Source organism: Mustela erminea, chromosome 8, assembly GCF_009829155.1.
Source record: "Mustela erminea isolate mMusErm1 chromosome 8, mMusErm1.Pri, whole genome shotgun sequence".
Lineage (NCBI taxonomy): Eukaryota > Metazoa > Chordata > Mammalia > Carnivora > Mustelidae > Mustela > Mustela erminea.
In genome coordinates this window covers 11863330-11886088 of record NC_045621.1, presented here as the reverse complement: position 1 = coordinate 11886088, position 22759 = coordinate 11863330, and the positions used below count along the sequence as shown (strand labels likewise).

Genomic DNA, 22759 nt, shown 5'->3' with positions numbered 1-22759 from the left:
TATAAAATCACAAGCTCATAAACAAACTCAAAATACGAGAAAAGAAACTAAACCATCTACCTAAATTTAGAAAGACACCTGTAGGGACACTCCAGCTTAGATGGGGGTGGAGAATTTCATGGCAGATGTGAAAAGGCACAGCACAGGGCAGGGCTGGGCTGGTGGGGAATGAGGCTTTCCACTGGGAGGCTATTTTATTCACGGAACTTTGATCCCTGGTGAGGGGCAGCCTAAGGCTTTCAGACTTCCAAACAAGCCCAGAAAGCAGGAAATCAAGTAGCGCGTGGCTCTTTCCCACCCCTCCTCGTCTTGGCAGGGGCATCTGTGTCCCACACAGCTCAGCCAGTGCAACTTGATGAGTGTGTGATCCGTGGCAAAAATTCACATTCAAAACCCACAAATCCACAAACTGATGATTCTGGAGGTTTTCCCGTTGCAGTGCTGGACAGCATATTCTCATGCATCACGCCGTCTCTCTTCTGACCCGTGATAACAGAGAATACAATTTGTATGAATATTTGAAGACGTCAGATAATCCCCAAACCTAATTTCAAGTTAAAGGCTTTTAAGTTTTCAACTTCTTGCCTCATGAAACAGCTGTTCTTTTGGTCAATTCTTCCTCTCTAGCCTTCTCTTGTGAATCCTGATGGAGGTAAAATGGCACTCACAAACGCGTGTCCTGTTTCTTACATATTAGAAGTGTTGCTGAAAAGTTGTAAAACTGTACATTTTAAATGCACCTCAAGTGAGGGAACTTTCAGTGTAAGATTAACCTGAGGCAAAGGAAAGAGTCCTTTTTTTGATTTTTGCATATTTGTGTCCTCATTAACTGCCTTACGGTTTTGCTTTTTACAAACGGCATTTGCCTAAAATAGACAGTATTAATGAAAAGGTGGGCAAGAAGTACATACAATTAAGTGCCTACAGGGCCAGGTAACATCCTGGATGTGGCCCAGAGGACTCTGTGAGAACAAGGTGTATTGATGTCTCTACTTCCCAGGAAGTAGCTTGGAGCCCAATGCCAAGGCTAGGGAGAGGCATTTTATTCTAATGAAAGGCACACTCCAGTATTTAGCATAGTTTTGGAACAGTCAATGCGCAACTGCTTAAGACAGAACAATGAATCACGTTTCATTTCCCTGCCTGAACAAGAGAAGCGACTCTGTCCTGCCTTTCCTTCATGCTCAGCAGATGCTGGCTCCCCCAAAAGATAAAGCCTTCTTTGTGTGCCATGCCCTCAGCTTCCCTGGGTATTGGATGGCAGTTTCTGTATGCAGATCCTGAAAATTCTTTCTGAGAGTGTTTACATAGTCGTTGTCTCTTGAGCACATGTTTATTTTTAGCAGTAAATTATCAGAGCTTGTGAGGCTGAAACCTCAGCTACTTTTTGCATGTTTCTTTGTAGCCGGATTCCAGACCAGGGCACCCTAGCCCCCTTCTTACCCCTGAGGTTGGTTTCCAGACCCTAACCTCCCATCGTGCAAGGTAATTGAAATTGATTAATGACCTAGCAATTTAACAATGGTCAGCGAGGGCCCACAAAATGCTTATTTTCAGATTATGCATAGCTGGGTGTCTATTTATTCAGGACTAAGAGGAATGAGCTAAAATATTTCTCTTTGTGGAGGTAGAAACCTTAGATCAGCGATCTCCATTCATTGCTCAGCATCTGCGGAGAGTCAGAGCAAAGAAAAAGGGTCAGGTCCCAATACCTGACAGCACACTGTTCAAATTGCTAATAGGGAAGTGCAGGCTGGCTTGGATACTTCGGATCCCAAGATGCTGCTTTCAGGGATGTCCTTGATACTGACTGAGAACTGCAGAAAGTGCTCCAAATCTTTCTGGAACAGACCTGGGAAAAGCAGCGAGGAGGGCACAGCCAATGAGGAGCAGGCATCTGTACCAGACCGTCTACTTAGCACCTCATTGCCCTCGGAGATTTAAGGTGTGGCTCCATTAACTGCTAAGTTTAAGGGTATCATCGATTTTTTTTTCTTTGTTAGATCAGGACTCTTGATTCCAAGCAGCAGATACTCAGTCTAATTTCTCATACTTTCAACCCAACCTTTCATACTGCTTCTTCAGGACAATCAAACCAATAAACCAGCTCTGAAAAAATGGATGCCTACAAAATGTTTTCCTTATGTGTTAGTGTGCATGTGTTTATTTCATATAACTGAAAGTTCAAGTAATATATCCAAGAGTTCAAATGATGTCATCAAGTCCTGTGACTCTCTCCAGGTCTTGGCACTGCTTTGCCTTTGGTTGGCTATATCCCACCTACACACTCCACATGGTAGGCGAAATTTACATAGTCCATGATTAGAAATCACAGTGGGAAAAATAGCTTTTTCTACTGGGTTCCATTGGTCATATTCAAAAGTGGATTCTGATTGGCTCTACTTGGAGCAGATATACACCCTTGGACCAATCACCGTGGTTTGAGAAACACAATTGTATCATCTGAGGAGTCATGTACCTACTCCCAATGGCCAGTGTGGCAGGAAGGTGTGATTAATACCTCCATCGGGATCTCACCATGTGTGAAAGGAATAGATTCTCCAAGGACAGGTTGATGATAAATAAAAAGAATGCCCACTGCAACGTGTGAGTGGTCCATAAGACTCTAGTGGTCTTAAAACTACATAAGAGGTTATGGGTGCTCCTCATTTCCATTCGTGTTCCTCCTCTGTCGTTTGATGTGGTTCTTGATAGTATATGGATTGTAGGGACTTGGCATAGGTCCAAGTAAATCCTGTAGTGTGTACTAATCTACACTTAATAAATCTGAGGTTGTTGCTGCCTTAATTAAGGCAAATTCTTCTATTAGGAAAGCATGCCATTCATTAATGTTTGCTAGACAAAGATGGTGAGAGATACGAGCTTCTTAGGAGGTAGAACTTGGTTTCGTTTATCTCTATTTCTGCCATAATACTGTGTGCATTGTTCAGTAATTGGAGACTTTGAATCATTGTTTGTTAAATTGAATCAAGTAGGCCAACCAACAGGTCATCTGAGGCTTGGTAGGTCCAATAGCTAAAGAATCTATATCCTCTGAGAGCTTCTAGTTCCCCCCAACTCTTTCACACTGGAAATTCCATTTCTTTTCTTTTCCCCAAAAGATTCTCTTTTGTTAAAACCTTGGAAGAGCCCAGGTCGATGTATATGAGATCAGGATCGTGTAATGGATGAGGTCTTAGAGTTAAGACTGGTTTAAAAATATCCACTGTTGGGGCGCCTGCGTGGCTCAGTGGGTTAAGCCTCTGCCTTCAGCTCAGGTCATGGTCCCAGGGTCCTGGGATCGAATCCCACATCGGGCTCTCTGCTCGGCAGGGAACCTGCTTCTCTTCCTCTCTCTCTGCCTTCCTCTCTGCCTGCTTGTGATCTCTCGCTCTGTCAAACGAATAAATAAAAATCTTTTAAAAAAATGTCCACTGTTTTGGAAAACAGCATGGGGGTTCCTCAAAAAATTAAAAATGAAACTATCCTATGATCTAGTAATTCCACTTGTGGGTATTTATCTGGTACCTCCATGTTCACTGGAGGATTAGTTACAATAACCAAGACATGAAAACGACCTAAATGTCCACTGATGAATGAATGGATAATGAAAATTGTAAATGTGCACACAATAGAATATTATTCATCCAAAAAAAGAATGAAATCTTGTCATTTATGACAAAAATGGATGGACCCTGAGGGCATTATGTTAACTGAAATAAATCAGATGAAGAAAGACAAATCCTGTATGATCTCACTTATATGTCGAATCTAAAATAAAACAGTTAGTGACAAAAAAGCCAAGCTCATAGAGAATAGATTGATGGTTGCCAGAGGTGGGGTGTGGGGCAGAAGAAAAGGGTGAAGGGGGTAAAAATGTATAAATTTCCAGTTATCAGATATATAAGTCAGGGAGATACAATGTACAGTTTGGTGACTATAGTTGATAATACTGTATTACTATTTGAAAGCTGCTAAGAGCGCAGATCTTAAAAGGTCTCATCACAAGAAAAACATTTTTGAAACTGTAGGTCATGGATGTTAACTAGATTTATTGTGGTGATTATTTTGCAATATAGACAGATACCGAATCATTACTTTATATATGTGAAACTAATATGTTATATGTTATTAATACCTCAATAAAAAAATCTCTAATGTTTAATAGAATTCCCAATAAGTTGGGTTAACTTGGGCAAATTATTTAATCTCTTGGCTTCTTAGTTTCCCCTGGTATTATAATCCTCAGTGAAAGGGTAATTAACATCCATCTCATGGATAAATTTGAGGAATAACTGAAAGTGTTTGAGAAAACTGGTACCCAATGAACAGCCAGATGTTGCAGAAGCAGGCACTGATTGGTGGGCAAGAGAATGGAAGAAGTACCTACGATCATAAGGGGTTGGATGGAAAAGTTGAGGTCCAGAAGACAATTCACATACGTAAGACTTGCCACAACAATGGACTTGTGCTGTTGTGATTACACCAACTACAATTGTTAGTGGAAAAGATGTACCCCCTAATCAATTAACTGCCTGCCCTTGCTGCATCCCAGAGGTGTGGCCTCTAGAGTTTGATCTTAATATTTTTTCTTTATCACCATCTGGTGGCATTATAACCAAATTGCAGGGACAGCTATCAAAATCAAATGATCACCTGAGAGTACATGCCAAAAACTAATCCCGGAGGTGAGAACAGCTCTGAGGGGGCACACACTTCCATGGCTTTTTATTAAGCCCAAAGACACTCGAATGTAGGAATTTCAGGGAAATAGCTTGGTCTTGAACCTTTCTTTTGTAATTCCTGGAATATAAAAAGTCTCTCCAGACACATCCCCCTCCCCTGCCATGGCTTATGTTGAATTAAAGGTACTATATTTGAGGAAGTTTTGCATTTCTCCCAATGCAAATCTATTTAAAGGTCAGCTAAGCTCAACTAAAAATAAAAGCCCAAAGTGGACCCGCTGCTAATGCTTTATACATTCCGTCTATAAAACGACCGGTTGGCTTATTGCTGTATATTGATTATTTCTGTGTTGACCCAAATGGGAATTACGGATTGTGCGGTCGTCGGTGTATGATCATTCATTTTTAGCACAGGCTGTATGTTGCAAACTTATAAAGAATTGAACTTGTAGTTTGGGCAATATTTTGTACTATGATTTTAAAAAGAATAAAATAGAAAAAAATATGGAGAAAAATTCAGTTCCGTATTAAACCTCCATGGACCCACACATGGTACTAGGATTGGCCCAGGGCTGTTTTAAATTCAGGTTGTCCTTATGGCTATCTTGTCTTCCTTCGGCCAGGGTCACGAGATCTATTTGGTTTCCTCTTGAAAAATAGGAAAGGCATGAATGAGATAATAGCAGAGAAGAAGTTTTTAAAAAATTTAAAAATTTTACAGAGTATTTCTTTGGCAAATATCCTTGCTGGATATCCCTGATGGCCCTACCCCTGTGCTCAACAGACTTCTCACAATCAGTATGGCTAAAACTTGAGTTAAGCTTTTCCTTGCTTAACCTATCAATTCATTATTGATGACCCAGTTGTGCAGATGGCACCATTTCCACCCTGCCCACCTGACTAGAAACGTTGGTCACCTTTGAGTAGTCCTTACCCTTAATCTCTATATTGAATTCATCACCATGTTCTTCCCCAGAAGGTCTCTTGGTTTGGTTAGTCCTCTCCATCATCACTGCCACCATCTGATTCAGACATTGTTTTTCACTTGGACTTTGGTTAAGAGTCCTCAGTGGCTTCTCTTCTTTCCTTCCCAACACTCTTTCTTTCCATTCATTATCCACAGAACAGCAGGATAGATATGTTGGTGTTTTTTTTTTCTTTTGTGGGTTTTTGTGTTTGTTTTGTTTTTACAAAACATCGATATGATCATTTACTCCCTTGTTTAAAAAACTAAAAATAGTCATCCAAGATTTTTGTTGATGACTCCATGTAAAATCTTACCGATATTTAAGGATTCCATCATGCAAAGAACTGAGAATCAGTACATTAACATTGCAACAAGTTTATAGAAAGTTGAAACTCAATGAAGCAGGTTCAGCATGAATGATTTATTAGACCTTGATCCAGGAAACTATCCTTTATTACATTGAGAATGCCATCTCAGAACCCCGTTCAGGTCATGACTTCTTATAGAGATATCTGCACCTCAAAATGGAGACTTAAAACATCAATTGGTTAAAAGCTAAAGCTGACTTGGGGTAGCCTGGGTGGCTCAGTAGATTTAATCATCTGACTCTTGACTTTCTCAGGTCATGATCCCACAGGCCTGGGATTAAACCCCATATCTGGCTCTGCACTGGGCATGGAGCCTGTTTAAGATTCTTTCCCTCTCCGTTTGTCCCTCCCCTGCCAAAAAAACTAAAATAGACTATATTGTTAAAAGTTAATTGAGCCATTTTCCTATTCAAAATCAGCTACCAAGATTACAATAAAAAGTGACAAAGACAGTGAACTACTACTCTTCTTGGTTAATTCCAAGAGATCATCTATACTTTCAACCACAGCAAAGAATACATGTACTGTTTTTAAGTATCCAGGAACCAACAAGAGAATGTTTTTACTGAAGTAATGCTTTTTAATAGTTTTCTAATTATTGTACCTAAGATGCTATGCACTATAAACAATTATTAAGCAGTTTATTTTTTGCCTACTTATCTTTAAAAAAATTGTTAGATATACCCAAAAGATTATATGTAAATATATGTAAATTACCAGATAACACAATAAACAACAGCAGATCTCAACCACTCAACTCAAGAACAGGAATATTAGGTAGAATTTCCATAAATCTATTTGCTCTTCCCTTGTATAGCCCCCATTTTCCTGCAGAAGTAACCCAATCTGAGAGATCTGCGGTACTAGGAGTAGTCAGAGAAACTGGATGATAAGATGAGGCTTTGGAGCTGGACCACACACCTCCCTATCGGCGATGGTGCCCCCGGTCACAGTGGTAGGATAAGTAACTGTAGCACCTGACCCACAGCAGCAATCTGCTGGTTAATGCTCTTACCAGAGATGAATTGGGATGGTGTACTGGAGTGTAATACACTAGCTGCTCTGACGTGTCAGACAGTTGGGAACTATATGGGAATAGCAACTCCAAAGGGAATGCGATTGGATGCCTATTGCTAAGCACTGTTGATGCCCTAGAAACAGATGATGAAAAGCTGTAAACGCTGAACAAGCAATTGAAAAGCTAGGCACGACTTCTTTGGTAACTTACAAAGGGGCTCTCATCTCTTACAGCAGAAGGGCAGAGAAAGTTGAATACAAGGCTGAGGCCCAAGACTTAATCAAGTCACCAAACCCCAGAGAAGGTTAAAGATCCAACCAAGATGGGTGTGCTGTGCCCAGGTCATGCCTAATTTGGGGAAAAGTGGGGTCCTACTTTTGGGTTGCCCGCATCTGGGTGAATCACCCCTCACAATTCGAGTGCATGGACCCCTACACCCTCTAAGCTTTCAGAAGTATTCCGTCTACCCCTGTTAAGAATTAGCACATTCCCCTTCCTTGAAATAATTGAGCAGTTTCTCCTCCACATGACAACATGTACCCCCTTAGGATCTGCCCCAACCCTCCCCTGGGCTACTCGGCCAAAGTTAGGGCCAAGTCATGACATTAATCAGCTTGAGGATGTAAGGGTACGGATAAGGGTACAGTTAGAATTTCTATGCTTGGCAATTGGAATAATCCCCATATTGGATCTTTCACCTGTGGGGGTAGGAGGGCAGTGAACTAGAGGCTGCTGAAACTGTTCCTCTGCCCAGCCAAGATAGTAAATCAAAACCAGCATACATTTTGGGGAGAAGGGGAGTTGATAGTGGAATTGGCATCATCCTTAAAGATCTAAGGTGGGCTTGGCAAACTTTCTCTGTAAAGGTCCAGATGATAAATAAAAAATAAAATATTTTAGGCTTTGTGGGCTTTACAGATTCCATTGCAACCATTCAACTGTGCTCCTGTAGCAAAAAGCAGCTATGGGCAATAGTAAAGCACAGGAGCTTGGCTGTGTTTTCCACAGATATGATTTGCTTCTGCCAGTGGCCTGGGAGCTTTATATCTGGGATCATATCACCCTCCCTGAGGGTCTCAGCTAGCACAGAGAGTCTGAGGTTCCTTTTACTCTTGCCACAGCGGGCCAACCAGCCCACTGTTGTCCAGCTAGCCTCTGGCAACCCTGTCCCTTCCAGCTGCCCCAGATCCTGGTACTTCTGGTCTCCAATAATTTGGGGTGGGGGCACAGTAGGGAAGGACTTCTGAACACACCCCCTATCTTGTGTGAAATCAGTCAGGTCTCAGATTTTGTCTTCAACTGGATTTCACTGTTTTGTGGAAGGGGAGTCCCTCAGAGCATCTGGTCGGCCATAATGATGAAGGCAGTGATCTTTATTTTAAAAATACAATGGATGAGAATTTATTAGGCCAAATGTGTGAGATTGTTTGCCTTCCATTTGTGTTCACACATATGTAATGAGCATAACTCTAATGACAGTTTTTTTTAACCTAATTGTGCATTTTATATAGATTTTTCCCCCCAAAAGATTTGATATTTATATATGGAGAATTTCAAATATACACAAAAGGAAAGAGGATAGTAGAATGGAACTCTATGTCCTGATCACCCAACTTCAAAATTTTCAATTCCTGGCCACTCTAATTTCATCTATCCTCTTCTCCCCTTGATTATTTTGAAGCAAATCCAAGATAGTATATAATTTTATCCATAAGTATTTGAATAAGCATCTCTAAACAATAAAGACTATTTTTGCAAAATGTAATCATAAGAGCAAGATCACACCTAAAAAGTTGACAATGACTTCTTTATATCATCACATATACTAAGGACATTAACACTTTATCAAATATTTTTTCCAAATTGTCATTTATCTTTATACTTAGCTTATAGTATTTTTTTTAACCATTCAACGTTTTTTTTGTTGTTGTTGTTGTTTTGTTTTTTTTAAATTATATATAACCAAATCCATCCATCTTTCCCTGGATTCCTTCTAGATATTTGAGTTCTGATTAGGAAAGTTTTTCCCATTCTCAGATTATAAATTCACTCATGTTATTCTCTTCTAGTTATTATATGGTTTTACTCCTTCACATTTAAGTTTGCTATCCATTTGAAATTTATCCTGGTGTATGGTGTGAGGAATGGATCCAATTTTCTATTATTCCTTGTAATTCTTCAATTATCACTTGCCATTTGCTAAAATGTACACTTTGCCTCCACTGATCTGAGACTTCGGATTCATCAGACATTATATTCTCATGTGCAACTGAGTCTGTTTCTGCATTTTTGATTCCCTTTTCCATTGGTCTTTCCCTCTCTTTATGTGCCAAGGCCACACAATTTTCATTATAGAGGCTTGATATTATATTTCGATATACTTCCCCACAAATGATCTTTTTTAAAGGTTTTTCCCCTGCTGTTATTGCTTGGTTGTGTGTGGGGATTTTTGCACAAACTTTTAAAAAAAGGGGTTTTCCTGCTATTTTTGCTTGTTCTTCTTTACAATTAACTTGATATCCTTATTTTTAATAGTATAGGGTTTTTTACTAAAACATCTTTTTTTAAAAAAATCTAAAAAACATTTCAAAGTTTTAATTTAAATCCCAGTTATTAACATACAGTGTAATGTCAGTACCAGGTGCATAGTTACAGTGATTCAACGCTTCCATCCAACACAGCTCATCACAAGTGCATCCTTAATCCCCAACACCTGTTTCATCCAACCTCCCACCCGCCTCCCTTCTGGTAACCATCAGTTTGTTCCTACAGTTAAGAGTCTATGTTTTGGTTTGCCTCTCTCCCTTCTCCCCTTTTTCATTTGTTTTGTGTCTTAAATTCCACATATGAGTGAAATCAAATGACATTTGTCTCCCTCTGACTGACTGAATATGCTCAGCATAACACTTTCTAGCTCCCTCCATGTCGTTGTAAATGACAAGATTTTATTCTTTTTTGTGATGAATGGATAAAGAAGATGTGGTTTGTATATACAATCGAATATTACTTAGCCATGAAACAGAAGTAGCTTGCTAGTCAAGTTAGATTTACTCTCTTACTTGCTTACACATAAGTCGGTATTTCTCAATACACTGCAGTAATATTTACGGAAACCGGGTATTGCATGATATGGTATCACTTACTTTGAACAATTTTTTGCATTTGTCTTTGCATCAAGCTGAAGAAGATACTAACCGAAGCAGAAGGTAACTCACTAATAGCCACTGCACAAAATGTCTGGTTGTTTTCGTATAAGTAACTGTCATTTCACTATCATCATTTTAAATCTCTCTTTGTTGGACATCACGTCCTTCCATTGGGATAGCACAGTATGGGTTACTTAGCGGCTGCTGGATAAGTATTAACTAGCTTTTGCATGGCAAATATACATTCTCATTCTATTGCTTATATTTATAGAGAACTTACTAAAAGCAAAGCACTGTGTTCAGTGCTATGCAAGGTATGAAGGTGAATCACACAAAGGTAAAGGAATTTACAATCTAGCAGAAAGATAAGATGTATACCAAAATAATTATATCAGAAGACTGATAATCCAGAGGAGATGTACAGATAAATGAGAGAGAGAGAGAGATTAACTTGAGGCTGGTGCAGTAAGTTAGTATACCAGAGTCTTGTTTATTATGGGAATTAATCAACTAAGAATAGTTACCTACTGAAGAATCAGGGCAGAACTATCCGTCTGTCAAGTCGATTTCCATGAAAAGAAATTAATGCATATTTCCATGTAAAGCAGTTAATTCTTTCCTTCTATATTTACTTACTGTCATGTAGCTATGCCCTGGAGAAGTGCATATTTTTGGCTGGTGAGAAGGTAATGAGTTACTTGTAAGTCATTATTACAAAGAAGCTATTACTCCAGAACGATATTCACTTGGGATGTCTCATCTGGATGCAAGGCACACCTTGGGAAGTGTTGGTGCCCCCTAATATAGAAGAGTGGGGGTGTGACTTAGATACAGTTTTAAAATGAAGTTTATTTCTGGTTGCAAAACAAAATGAACTCTGAGAGACAAAGCAAAGAAGGGAGATTGGCTCTCTGGGGCTGAAATGTGAGCTCGGCAATCAGCCAGGGGCTTCCTTTGTTTCCTCTTGGAGCAACTTCATTGTGCCCTTGGGTGTATGTCTCAAAGGTGGTCCAACTCTTAAGTCGCTGGTGTGGCACAAGGTCTTGGGAGTTTCACGTGGGAAGAAGTAGTTTCCATAGATGTGCTCTAGTGAGGCCTCCAGCTATAAGCCTCTGGTCATCCCATAAGCCCCTTGCCCATACTACTCTCAGTCTGCTGCTGACCTTGTATTTGACCCCCCTTTAATTCAACTCATGAGCAGGCTGGCTCTTCAGGAGCAATGTCTAAGAGGAAAACATCTATCAGGGGAATCCCTCACTGTCGGCATGCCCTTACCCAGAAGGATGAATTCTTGGCCAGTTCTGAAGCAAACAGGCAGAGACACATTGCACACAACATTTTATCAATGAAAATATGGTTTTATTTATAATTTTATAACCCCAGCTGTGATGGTTAACTTCGTGTGTCAACTTGACTGGACCACAGGGTGCCTGGAACAGGGACTAAGGTACCAGTCTTGTGAGAATCTGGCTCATTTTGTTGAAATGTTACAGATACAAATGATAATCTGATTTATTCTCTTACTACATCCTTGGGAAAGTTCTAAAGAGTCAGAAAGGATGACTTAGCCAAAGTGAAAAAAAATTCTGTAGTTGTAAGTGGAAATAGATGACAAGACTCATGACTCACATATTAATTCCTACTAGAGCATACTGCATCCTTAGAAACACTCACTTTCATGTGGAAAACAGAATCTTTTGCTTTCTACATCATTGTGGAGATCTGAAGGAATTTCTAGTTGTTTCAAGAATTTTTTAGGCACATGAGGTAGGTCTCATTATTAAAATCTCACTAGGTTTATTCTCTGAGTTTTGTCAGAGATATGTTTTAATTTAGACAATATATATGCCATTAAGAGAGACGGTGGCTAGGGTACCCGGATGAACACTAAAGAAACACCACGGCTTCATGCAGCCCAGTGTTAGCTGGTGTATCAGCCAAAAAAACACAGTCAAACCTCCAAAGGTAAGTCAGGAGCCATTCAAACCTTACTCATTCTTCTGAAGGAACTTGTATCTTCCGGTTATTGTGTGGTTTTACTCCACAGTCCACTTCACAATCTTTAGGAACCTTTCTGAGGGTTTCTCTTCCTCTCTCATTTTCGCAGACACCCGGTGAACAGAGAAGCTCCTCATTCTTGTAACGCTTAGCCTTTACGTACTGGTTAACTGTCTTCCCCAGGCCCAGACCAGAGTCCTGTTTTTCTCCTGTCCAACCTTTGGATTCTGCCTCACAGAACCCGGAAACTAGGCTGGCAAAGAAAGAAGGCCATTTGTAAGGTAGGGAAGAGAGGGAAGTTGAGAGGACAAAAATGTAAGCCTGTTTCAAGATAAAATCTTGCAATGCTCTTATTTTATTTTCTTTCATTGTCATACTTAGAGGTAGCCCTGCAGGGGTAGGAGTCTTGTTCGCTGTTGCCTCAAGGCCCTGGGTCATGTTTCTGTCATCCGCAGTTGCCGGCACAGTGGTCCTGGGTTGCCCATTGGGAGAAAGATGGCACCTCTCTGAGACTTTGCTATCTGCCCATTCTTTTCAATGACTCAGTACAATGCTTGTACCCTGCATTGTGTGTACAGATGGTGTTGGGCCTGGACAATCAGAAGGCTGTGACAAAATGGAGAGAAAAGCCCCATGCTGATGCAGGGTTGGACCTCTTCTGTACATACTACTGACTCATTTTATCTTCCAGAAGAACCCTGTGGGATGGGCAGGGACAACCATGAATGTTACTGTTCTCATGTGATAGCGCGCCAGACTTGGCATTTCTGTAAATATTGGTGAGTGCTTCAGACAGTAGGGAGAGTTGTTCAAACTGATTGGAATTCTACTAACTCACGTAAAGCATCCTGGGTATTTTTTCCTTCCTCAGGCCAAAAAAAGGTCCATTTTTAGATGTGAAGTAAACATGCTTTTTTTTTTTCCTACTAAAAATCATGCACTGCATCTTTTGCAAAGAAAAATATTGAATTTATAAGCATACTTATACTGTAATCATTTCCTGTGATTACTTTTCATTTTTATGCTAATATAAGTAGAATTTAGGTAGTGCATTATTTTTCCATAGTGCATCTATTCTGATAAATACAAGAAAAGAAAAAGCACCAGAAAACATCTTCGGAGAAGGATCATAAATATACCTTTTTATCACCCTTATTAGTCAGCATTCTTTATTCTCTCTCCACTTTTTTCTTCCTCTTACTCTCTTTCTCCCTCTCTCTCTATTCCTTAGAAACAATCTGTAATATTTATAGATAGCACACAGATTTATAAATCTATTTCTAGAAATAAAGAAGGTATAGACTCTAGTTCACCAAAAGTCAGTCACTCTCTGGTTTCTCTGAATCTCCTAAATTTGCAGCCTCTTCAGGGACATGCTGATCCTTACTGGTTCTGTGAGGTGTTGGAGGACGCTTGGGCCCATCACCTCTCAGTCAGCCCATCGCTCTGATCCGCACAAATTACCGCTGGGCAACACTCAAGTGTATGAGGGAAGCACTCAAACATGACCCCTGACAGCCTAAGGAGGAATACATCTGACGTAAAGAGACCCGGCCACAACAGCTCAGATGTCCTCATGTCCTGTTGTGGACGCTGGCCAGATAGCTCTGGCAGACGCGCCCCTGTCTGAGGAGATGAGGCGGGGCACAAGCTCCGCGGGCGTGGGGTGGGGAGTCACGTTGAGGAGAGGGGATCGAATCCACAGCGGCTCAGCATTGTTTTATCCACTTCAAGTTTGACTTTGATAATCATGTTTCAGGTTTTTATCTGACCAGAAAATAAATCACATTGAAATTGGTAGAAGTGACTGTTTTCCTCCTGAGGGTGGTCCAGGAACACCCCTGTTCTAGGTACACATGCAAACAGCAGCCACTTCCGGAAGCTTGGCTGGTTTCTTTCTTTCTTTCTTTCTTTCTTTCTTTCTTTCTTTCTTTCTTTCTTTCTTTCTTTCTTTCTCTCTCTCTCTCTCTCTCTTTCTCTCTTTCTTCCTTCCTTCCTTCTTCTTCCTTCCTTCCTTCCTCCTTTCTTTCTTTCTTTCTTTCTTTCTTTCTTTCTTTCTTTCTTTCTTTCTTTCTTTCTTTCTTCTTTCTTGAAGGGATTGAATAGAGATAGAATAGAGGAAAAGCCCCAACTGATAGAGCTTGCTGCAAAGAGAAGTCAGATTGTGGCACGTCTAGGAAGCCCACCAGGCCACACCCACCTGGAGTCCCACCATGGCTACCGGCCTTCCCTGGATGCTCCGCCCGGAAGCTTCATGGGATGGAGGCGCTGCACCGCTGGTGCCCAGTTGCGTGGTTTCTAGCTTTGTTCCCCAAAGCTCGCTTCAGTTTTGCTTCTTTAAAGGTCACGTCTTACCGCCCCGCCCCCCCGCCCTCAGGACACCGGTCCTTGCCCAGCACTGACTCGTGGCAAAACTTGTCCATTAATTGACCACCGCAACCCCTCTGGTTTTAAAGGCCTTCAGCCTCTAGAATGTGGATCGCGTTTAGAAAAGATGAAGCCATGTGTATGCCATTCTTCTCTCTTGTAAACTGCGTCCTTGACAGCCACTGGAGTTCCGGGGAAGGGGTGGGCAACACCCTCAGAGCTGCTGCTAGCCCTTTCAGTATTTTCATGACATCTAGAAAAACGACCTTCTTGTTCTAAGGAGACAAAACTCTTTGCCTGAGCAGAGGGTAGACTGGATTTCAAGTCCTACTCATTGTCTCAGTTGGGCATTCTCCCACAGGCACTTTGCCCAAGCGTACATGGTGGCCCCTGATGGACCACGGGGTTGAAGCTGGCTAGAAAGAGTTCATCTCTCTAAGGATTGTGGGGAGGAGAAAGACAGAGGTCAGAGAAGGATCGACTTTGAGCCCCCATCTTTCTTCTTTACAGAGAAATCCCAGAGAGTGCAGCATTTGGGTAAGTTGAAGGGAGAGCTCCAAGAAGAATGCATTTATCCCTATTCCTGTTCGAGACTCCGACCTTGGCTGCACGCGCCTTGTACTCACTGTAAAGGGAGGACACCGTGTGACAGGCAGAGACGAAGGGGGGACTAGCCTCGCTCTGCTTTTCTGTGGGATTGCAGAGACCTGAATGTCCTTCCTGATCTGTAGGAACATATGGGGACTGAGTGTGGCTGGGGAGCCTGCCAGAGGGGTCACCACAGCGGGGACACAGTGAAGTGTGACAAGCATACAGAGTGCCATCCAGGTGCCATCGAATGGAAATCACAGTCAGACCTCAGGGGGTCCTAATGTCAGGGAGATTCTTGGAGACGTCTACACCGCAGAGGAGTAGGTTATGCTCTGACTGAGACAAGGAAGGTGCTCCCTGTTGCCCAGCCCTATCTTCAACACCCGACGCCAGCAGGGTGCGCAGGAGCTGGGGGACAAGGCCAAAGAGACCACAGTGGGAGGTCAAGTCTGAGTCTGTGACCCACAGCTCTGAGGTCCCCCTTTCTTCTGCCACCCTGAGGCCACACACCTTCCTTCTGTTCTCCAGATGCCACCTCAGAAAGGAGGACATCTGAAAGAATAGCATTTGGCCGATAAAAACTGATTTATGTCAAGAGTCTATTTAAATTATTGGATGAACTACCTTGATTGGGTTGGAACGGCATGTTGTCCTTCCACACTGGGGCAGAGGCTTATGAGCAAAGTGAGATCAGCTCTCGGAGGTGGAGAAGCTGCATTTTCGCCTTACCTATGTTTGTGGAATTGGCTCTCAACGTCACCCTCATTCATATCTCCCACATAGCCACCATGTCACATGGATGCGAAACAGGAAAAGCCAAAGGTTGCAGATGTGGCCAAAAGCAGACGGCTGGTTGATGGTGAAGCTTGCACTGGAACCCCAACCCTCTCATCCAAGTCTCCTCTCCAGAGGCTCCCTCAAAGGCCATAAGCACACGGATACTGATCTGGGAAGATGTTTACCCGAGTGCCTTATGTCAGGTTTCCCAGAAGCTACCTGGAGAGGAGGGTCTATGTGCATGGGAAATATTAAGGAATGGCTCCCAGGAAGAAAGGAATAAAGGGCTGGGGAAATGGGACAGGATGGGAGGGAAGCCAAGTAGGGGCATGACTTCAGGGGCAAACCCAGTCTCAGCCTGATCACGCTTAATTATCCCTCAGATGTGGCCTACCTCTAAGGAAGGGAACTGGGCTTTCACACCCAGGCACTTCTGGCCACTTCCGGTTTTCTGGATACGAACCCAAAGCAACTCTAGAAGCCTGAGGGCAGTCCTCTGAAGAAGATGGCTGGTGGAAGTGACCAGAAGCACAGAAAAGAGGCTGGGGTGTGGGGGTGGGGGGGTGGGCACAAAGAACCAGTAAGGGGGATCTGAGGAGACCTAGGATGACCATGGGATCCCCTAACTGTGCCTCCTCTCTCTCCCTCCCTGTTTAAGGTCACCAACCGTCCTGTCTTGGGATGGTCCTTTATTCAAAGATACATTCTTCCTACTGTTTTGGTATTAGAGTGTTGCTCCTTTTACGAAGATCTGGTGAACATAGATAGTACGGCTTGATATTGTTGTTTTAATGTCTTACCTGGCAAGATAAAAGGAGGCAACTGGGTCTTGGTTCTCAAACTTATTTGACATGTTACTGGTGCTGGAAACCCAAAAGTCTGGGAGCTCCTGCGTTAGTCCACATCACTTCTCTTTTTCGGTCAGTTTCCAAAATACTTCCTAACCCTTCTCTCTGATTTAAAACAGACAGCTAAAACAATACAGAGTCTGGAATCTAGCTCAGTAATAATTGTGTAAACACCGCCTTTCCTCCCTGGAGGGCCTCTGCAGTCATCAGCAATATGTACTTTCCCATGCAACTTGTAGGCAGGGGTGAGGGGAGAGAGCTGACCCAGAAGGAGTATCACAAGAGCCATCTTGGCCTCACCTCCCCTACGTGAGTCCTAGGCTGAGCAGGACTGAAAGTAACTGTACATGGGAGAGAATCTCTCCCCCTTCTGTGACCCTTCCAATCCCACCAAGAAATTCCTAGAAACCACACAACCACCTATATGTGTGTGTGTGTGTGTGTGTGTGTTGCCACAGAACTGGGGAATGAAGAGAAGGATAATTGTGAGGAGAGTCCAGTTAAATGTGAAAATTAAGGAGTTCTCAGTCGATGCCTGTTCTAGTTCAAGTAACGTGCAAATAAGTTACAGCGCCTTAATATTCTTCCCAGTGACAAATTCTTAGAGCTGACAGGGTTTTTTTTTTTTTTCCCTTCTACTTTACCAAGAATGACTGAGTTTTCCATTTGGATAAAGCTTCATGCGTTTCTCATCTGCCAGCTGAAAATTGCAAACAAGAAAATTCTGTTCATTGGAGCAGTTCCTGGAGCAGAGGAATAGTTTCAGTTGATCAAAAGAGTTTATAGTGCCTGATGGTTTTGACTTTGAACTTGAAGAATCAAAGATTTATCTGTGTAAAAGAATATGGCCAGTGATTCTGCTCAGCTACATAGTATTGACTCTTGAAAAATATGTGCTAATCAATAAAGATATTTTAATAGTCTCATTTTACTGAGTAATAATCATTATTTATATTTTGATCCCATAGTGATCTTGCAGGCATCTTTATTTTAAAACTAGGGCTTATAACATAAATTTATGTCTAAGGTTGATTTCATTGATCATCACCATATTTAACTAATATTTCCTGTGTGCCAAGTATGTGTCAGGCGCAGGTCTAAGTGCTGGGAAGCAGCAGGGAGCAGGACCATTAAAGGTACAGCATAGTCATTGCCAAAGAGTTAAGCTAGCATTTCCTGTGAAATTGCCTTTGAAATCAAGTATTTTATGGGGTCGGTCTAATGTGATACGATGCAGAAATTGAAAGTTACCAACAAATACAGAATTGCTATTATTCTGTCCCTAGAGTGAAAAAGAAAGTTCCCCAAAAGGCAGAAAATATCATGCTTTAATACCGGTGTATAATAGATGAAATCTTCTCTCAAAATAAGTAATGCATTTAAATAGAAAATAATTTTTGAAGTTCATAAATCCCTAAGTCTTTAAGATTTAAATGGCTTAAGAGCCAGGAGAGGAAACTGGATTTCAAACGCCTCCTCAAACGAGGAAAACGCATGGAGAAAAGCCTCGCCTTCCTTCCCTGAGACAGTCGTGGCTTGTTAGTGGTTGTCACAGTTCTTCACCTTTAAAGATGACCGGGGTGAGATGCCAGGTAATGTGATTACCTGGTATTGTTTATTTCTCTGGATCCTTTAGCAGTGTAAAGAGATTTGCCTTCCACTACGTCACACTGCCAAACCAGGGTTCCGAACCTGTGGAGGTGTGTAGTGTTGAAATCCAGGAAAGCCCCTAAGAGCAATTCTTATCTGGAGACATCAGGCAAACGATCAGGGGAGGACAGGTGTCTCACTATGTCAGACTGATGATACACTTTTTTCTTTCTAAATAAAAATTAATCTGCTATATTGTCATGTGATGCCCGTAAAGGGCCCTTTTACTAAATTTTAAAGAAGACCAAATTCAGCCTAGAGGGACCTTTAAAAATAAATTTGGAACTTTAGAACAATAATCATGCTTCTCTCACTCAAAAGAATCTGCTCATGAGTAATTAAAAACAAATTAAGCCTCATAGTTACTTGCGAACTTCCTTCTTGGGTCCTAAAATTCAATTCGATAATAGTCCGTATTGGGCATTTTCCATATGCCAGATATCGTCCAAGTATTTCACACGTATTATCTCATTCAATCCTCATAAAATCCTGTAATGGAGGTCGTCCTGTTTTACAGAACTCGTTGAGGATTTGGAGAGGTAAAGCGAATGGCCCAAAGTCACCTAGAGAGTAAGGAGAAGAGTCAGAACTCGGATCCAGGTCCATTGGAGCCCAAAGCTCATGGTCTTAGCGTCATTCTACACGGCTACTGCCTGACGTCACACTGATGCTTCCAGAAAATGTAGTCCGATTCTAGGATCAGAAGCCCAGTCCTGCTAACTTGGAGGAAATGTGGGACTCTCTCCTCCTTGAATAGTATCCCTAAGCTCCTTTCCCATCGCACCCCTATTGGGTAAGGATGCCATTGCCCTTACAATGTGCATCTCTCAGCCGAGGAAACACTCACCTAGCCAGCCGGAACATACACCTAGGAGCTCCTTCACACAAATAAACACTCACTCTTTATAGCATTAATTACCGTGTACGGTGCAATTCTTCTAGGAAAATGTATGACGTGTGCTCCAAAAAAGCATTCCCCCCACCCCACACCATCTTGTTAATCAAAAGAGCTGGCAAGAGATCATGAGACCATCCTGAATCTTGCACAAAATATAAGAAAAAGAAAAATGCAACGGAATCTAAAGAGGGTGTATTCATTTCAGAGATGTTTTCGCTTCTTAATAACCGTTCTTCCTTCAAGACCAAGATGGCAGTGTTACTGACGAGGCCGGGGCTCTTCCGCTTCCAAATGCTCGCTTAGTTCCGCTCTCCAAGAGACTCTATAATTTGAAAATAACATTGGGAGAAAAGAAGGAAGCACACGTATCATTTTAGAGTTTTGCATACCTGTGTGTTTAGAGTTTTTTTGAAGAGTGGAGATTTAGAAGTAAATTTAGCATTTCTGAGGCAAGATGTTTTTAGAATTTAAATGTTTCCTAAGAGAAAATTGAGTTCAGGATTAAGACAGATGCATAAAAGGGAAAACAAATTGAAACCTTATTTTTTAAAAAGATTTTTAGTTTATTTATTTGTGAGAGAGAGAGATCACGTCCCAGCAATGGGAGCGGCAGGCAGAGGGAGAAGCCGGCTCCCCATTGAGCAAGGAGCCCGATGCGGGACTCGATCCCAGAACCCTGGGACCCAGACACCTAATTGCCTGAGCCACCCAGACTTTCCCTCAAATCCTTATTTTTCAATGTACTCAACATTCAAAATTCTTAAGTATTTATATACCGCTGGCAGTATTTCTACAGGTGCTTATCTTCAAATTTAAAAATATAGAGAGATTTAGAGGTTAATATGTGATTCAAAATAATACAAGGAACCTGTGCTTCAAATGCTGCTTGGAGAAAAGCCCTTACCTTTCAGGGACATCTTTGTTGGTCTTCACGTGAGCAAGAGATCAACTTCTATTGTATTGGGGTCACTGTAACATTTGAGGGTCTGCTTGTGGCAAGAGTCAGTGTTCCCTCACTAATCCAGAAAGATCCGGCAGCTGGAGGTACAGAGCTCCTGGTACAGTTCCAGTGTCTGTGCACTGCTCCTGCACGTCCACAAATAGACATGTGCTGGGTAGTTTTGCCTTTTGATAACCCTTTGGCCAAAACTTTCTGGACCCAGATCAGTTTCCTCCGCCTATCTGTCAAAAAGCTGGAGGACAGACAGAAAAGCTCTCTTCTGCTGTGAAAGCCTCTTAGTAGCAATCAGGAAAGTAAAAGACAACATATTCCATCATCTAAAGAAAGCCATAGCTTTTAAAGTAACTTATTTCATTTCTCTCTCTCTCTTTTTTTTAAAGCAATATATGTGTTTCTCTGACCTTTCAGAGCTCCCAAAGGATTGCACATATAAGATATATCACTGGATTCTACCAACAATCCTGGGGGGAATGAATTGCCCCATTTTACAGAAGAGAAAATAAAGGTTTTATAAAATGAGGTTAGGTTTGTACCGGGAGTAGCAAAGCCAGCACTTCAATGCCAAAACTTTAAAGCCAAAGTCCTTTTCTTCTCTGAGATGACGAAGGGCTGGGTCTTGTTTGATGCCTTATTTGCAGTACCAGCCAGAGCACTGCAAAGGTCCGTTGTCTTTGCTGCAGGAAGATGCCTTTTCTTTTAGAGCCGGCAAAAAAATCACATACTCTGGTGATTAAAAAGAGTATTTTTTTTTTTTTACTTAATGAGATTTAAACATTTTGCAAGGTTTTCCAGGGAATTCAAAACTCCCTTGGAATTATACCATTTATTTTAAGCTGCATAATGGCAATATGCATAGCATTGCTAAGTATTAAATGAAATAAAAAATATCCACCACCATTTTTGCAAGTTTAAATATAGGATAGTATGAAACAGAACAAAATGCCCCTAGATTTTCCGGGAAAAAGAAGTCCTTATCAGGGAAGCGTCAGATCAGAAGTAGGCGGACGACCTCTGTTTCACTTGCTTCTCGTAGTCTTGGTTACCCTTCTAGAGGTGGCTGTTGAGGAAAAACAGAAGAGCTTTGGATTTTACCAGTTGAAAGAACTTTTCCAGAAGTCCCGAAAAGATTAAATACTGGGCCCCACATCACTATTTCAGAAACGGTATTTTTGTAGCTGTGTATTAAATAAAACCATTTCCAAAGCAGAGGCCTCTGTAGGAAATTTTGGACCAGTGTTTCCATTATTAAATATGTCTATGAGCTCAAAAGTTTCCTCGATCCAAACCTGGCCTGTCTAGTTATTTTTGGACACAGTGAAGTCTCAGGCTTGCAGAAAAAGGTCTGCGGCACTCTGCTGTGTCACAGGGCAGGCATGGCGGGGCTAGGAGCCGGTCATCCGGGGGGTGTGCTGCCGGCAGAGCCTGGCTTCGTCTGGAGGCACATCTTGCGGGGGATGAACCAAAATAGTCACTATCCACATTCCCGAAAGCACCATTTGGAGCTTGTCTGAAGATTTCATTGCTAGAGTTTGAGCTAACCCAGTCCGCGGCCGTAGGGCAAGTCTGAGGGGTCTGAAAAGGGTGGCCGAGAGCCTGGAGCCACGTGTAAATTTTTTTTCTAATTGGGGCATCTCTCTTCAACTCGTTCATAGAGCCTTTTGTTGCAAAGGGAATCAAATTTGGTGATCAGCCCAACACACGTAAAAACTGAATGTTCTGCTCTGTTTTTAGATTAGCTAAACTGATGAAGTATTTTAAAAACCAATGTGTGTGTGCGTGTGTGTGTGCACCTGCACACGCGTATGTGCTAAAAGTTCCTTCCAAACATCAGGGAGGGAGAGGAGCATTCTTTGATTTAATGACTTGAATGTCCGACCCCACTCCCGTTTTGAAGCCTCTGAGTCCACAAGGGCTGGGTATCCTCTAGGAGACTCCTTTTCAAATCTGGAATTAATTAAAAGAAATTACCAAACCAATAAGTGTATGTTAATTACCTTTGCATTCAGTAATGAAGAGGTGGAAAATACTACTATTCTGGAACCACCACATACGTGCCAGTAAAAGATTCAGATGTCTTGCCGTAGTATCTGCATTATACGGCTCCCAGCTCCCAGTGTGGAACCCTGTTTAATGAAAACCCTGGCTGGGAGCTGCCTCCTACATCAGGAAAAGTTCACATCAGACAGCAGTGTTTACCCAAGTACATTACACGTTCATTGCAATGATTAGAGAAAAATGGTTTTCTAGACATGCAATTGCTGCAACGGAAAAAAAAAAAAGCCAACATTAGCTTTTTTCTCTGTACCAGGTTTTATATTTTCTTATAAACATGAGCAGGAAAAGAATTCTTATTAGTATATATTCTTTTGGGGGAGGAAAAACGTATTCTACTCCATAAGGACTTAGAACATAAGAGAATCATGATGGGTCTAGCATGTAGACTGGTTGATTACTCAATCACTAGACACAAATATGGACTGCCTCG

The 22759-nt window shown here is 41.7% G+C and overlaps 1 long non-coding RNA gene across 1 annotated transcript in view; it reads right to left on the bottom strand.

The window, feature by feature from the left end:
- Window positions 1–18547: 18547 nt before the first annotated feature.
- LOC116597310 overlaps window positions 18548–22759 on the bottom strand; it is a 32953-nt gene continuing 28741 nt past the window's right edge. The window contains exons 2-3 of the long non-coding RNA XR_004288547.1: window positions 19335–19635; window positions 18548–18978 (exon numbers count right to left, since the gene is read on the bottom strand). This is a non-coding gene — a long non-coding RNA (uncharacterized LOC116597310). The remainder of the gene's footprint in view (window positions 18979–19334; window positions 19636–22759) is intronic.